Raw genomic sequence first — 3,220 nt, 5'->3', positions numbered from 1 at the left:
GAGACTCGGTTCGGCGAGGGGGGGCGCGCAAAGATCCCCCCGGGTCCTAGAGGGAGCTCCGGGCTGGGCAGGCGGCGGCCAGGCAAGAGGCTGCGAATCGGCGCGAAACGTCGGCGCCAAGCCGCGAAACGCAGGCGATGCCCAGCGGCGGAGAATGGCAGGCGAGTCAACGTGGTCGGGCGCCCAGCCAGCCAGCCCAGGAAAGCCTTCTAGGGCACAAGACCGACAGCAAGCCAGCCTCCAGTGAAACAGGCAAATCACATTGCTGCAGCAGCCGGGCTCGAGAGCAAAGGCAAGCTGAGCCCCAAAGTGAAAGGCCTTCTGGAAAAGAAAGAGCATCTTCTGATGCTGAAAAGGGCAGGAGGGGAAAGCTAAAGGAACTTCTTTTGGGAGAGAGTAGGCAACTGTGCTGGAATGTTCTGCTCATTGGCCAGAATGCTGGGATGAAAATATTGTTGCCTCCGGCCCCAGTCTCCGAAGGGTGCAAGACTCCAGGGGTTCCAGGGGCTTACCGAAGAAGCTTGCCTGGTCAGTTCAACAATTGAATCCTCCATTAGATTTTAACCCTTGCTGGATCCAGGACCCCAAGGGACTCGGGCATCCTGCAAGCTAACCCCCACCAACTCACAAACATATAAATTGGGGGCCAGGGGTCCAGATTGGCCCTGATTCAAGCAAGTTCCTCCCTGCTTCCTTGGCCACCACTCTTCAGTAAGGATACCTCTCAGGAAATAAAAGAGGCCTGTCTCTTAAACAACCCACTGGACAGGATCCCCAAGGACGTCCTCTAGGGGGAGCTGGCCTCCAGCACCAGGCCAATTGGCAGATCAACTCTGTGTTAACAAAGATGTCTGCAAATGTGACATGAAGGCCGGCAACTTCATCACCACTGTGTGGGAATCCTTTGCAGACGACCGTAGTACCAGTCAAGTTCATAGTAGTGATGGGGGGGGCGACCACTGGGAGGAGTGCAAAGCAAAGAACTGCTGCGGTGCATGTGCAGCAGCACAACTGGACGCCTTAATCTGCCCCAGCTGCAACAAAACCTATCTGTCCTGTATCAGTCTCTACAGCCACAACAGATGCTGTAACCTTCCAACAGCTTCATCTGAACCCCAAAGGCGCACTCCTCCATTGTCTCCTGGGACAGAGAGAAGCCAGCCATTTTGGTCTCTGGTAGGGATGAAGGGGCCTCCACTGCAGGCAACTCTGCTGGGCTTTGGAACAAGGATTTATTCTCTGTCTTGTCCACTCTTCTCCAGGGCGTGTCTGCAAGGGAGGCTGGGAGCCCTGAAGACATCCAGGGACAATGATTTCTGAAGCAGCTCACAGCTCCCCCCCCCCCCCGCCACCCCTAGAGCAGCTTCTTGTCCTGATGGTTTGCTACTGGTGTGCGCTTGCCCTCTCTGCTGGTCACTGTCACCTTTGTGAAACAGCGTGAGCTGAAGCCTCCATCCAACCCATTTTGGGCAGGACTAGGAGGAGGGAAGGAAGGCACTTTGTCCCGAAAACCAGACCTGTACAAACAATAGCATTAAGGCCATTGGTTTATGTTCGGTTTTTGAAATTCCTGCATTCCAGCACTTTTTAGTTCACATAATAGCCTTAAACAAGAGAGAGCTAGAAACTTGACATTCACTTTCCATCCTCTTTATTTAAAGTGGGTCTTTATGGTCTGGTTCACATTTTTTAACATCTAGAAATATCCTATGTAAGGGATTTCCGTGATAAAAACATTAGAAAAGCTTCTATTTGCTAGTGAAAGGTTCTCTGCATAAAGCGCTTATCATTCCAAGGCCACAATCCTGCACTGAGTTAAACACCCAGACTACAATCCTGTGTGCACGTCTCTGGAAATAAGTCCCATTGAATTTGAGTGGGGATTATTTCTGATTGAACACATTTAGGATTGCTCTGCACAGGACACTGAAATCCATTGTTATGACACAGATCTTTGGGTAGAAGCACGGAGGACCTTACATACTGTTGACGCGTATTTGTGACTTTCCTTTTGAATCAGAGCCATTTAACCATGATAAATGCAAATGTGTATGCTTCTATTTTCCAAATACTTCACTTCTCAGATGTATGTCTGAGCACAATTCCCCTCCTTTAAGCACACATTGGAAGGAGAGTTGGTGGTGGTGCTGAGGGGCCCACACCTTGTGTGTATCTGATTCTCCTCAGTGCTGCCTCTGCTTCCTCTCCTTTTGCTCATCTGCACCGCAGACAAGGCAAAGTGTGAGGCCAAGGCAGCCAGAGGGTTGCCCAACATCACATTTCACCCCTATTTTTAGAGAAATTTTAAACACATTTCTGGTTTAGTGCTAAAGTGTCAGCTCAGAAGTGTAAGTGCCACCATCCTCCCATTTTAGAAAAGAGCTAGAATGGCCAAACTCATTTAACTTATGTTCAGTCCTGGAATCATGTTAGTTGCTCTTGGAGATGCTTTAGCTCTAACCTGACTTCCCTCTTCAACATTGACAGATGAGACTTGCCTTGCGCCTGCTAAGAAGACTTAAGCGGATGCTTCCAAAAACTGTATTTTCTTCTTCTTTCATCACATTGTTGTCTCACAATTATGAACCTGCTTCAATTTGCACATTTAACACTTCACATAAGTTACTTGTTTTTATGTGCACAATCAAGACTGCAATGTGACCAGGTGTACATTTACTTTGCTTGTGTGAACAGAAAATTCACATGCATTGTTACATACGCAAGTTGGGTCTGCTTCACATCAGTGATAGCAGATTCCTTCCCTTTAATCATGGCTACAAGGCTGAAGTTTATTCTCAGTTCCCAATTCTTCTGATTCAATGCAGCGTTGCTTAAGTACCCTGAACAAAGGTTGCATGAACACATAGACACACACTGCTCCCCAAAATAAGTTTCATTGTCGCAATGAAGTACATACAACCTTCCTTGCTCACTTTTTGTACCCCTTACATAGCCATTCTTATAACATTGGCTTTTTGCTGTAATATGTGATTCCCAACAGCTTTGGGTAAAGTAAATAGATAAATTAAAATTCAAGATGATGAAAGGAAGTGATATGGCAGCTTTCCATGTTAGGTTTCGCTCTTGCTTTATAATATGTGTGTGAAGTGCGTTTTCCCCCAATTATCATTCCCCTATTCATGAAGTTATGGAATACACCCTGTTCCTTAGAGGCTTGTCTCCTCAGTCACTTGCCACTGCCATAATACGTGGAGGGAAG

The sequence above is a fragment of the Podarcis liolepis genome (assembly GCF_965112155.1).
Source record: "Podarcis liolepis genome assembly, chromosome: 8".
Classification (NCBI taxonomy): Eukaryota; Metazoa; Chordata; class Lepidosauria; order Squamata; family Lacertidae; genus Podarcis; species Podarcis liolepis.
Note: the sequence above shows the minus strand (reverse complement) of the source record.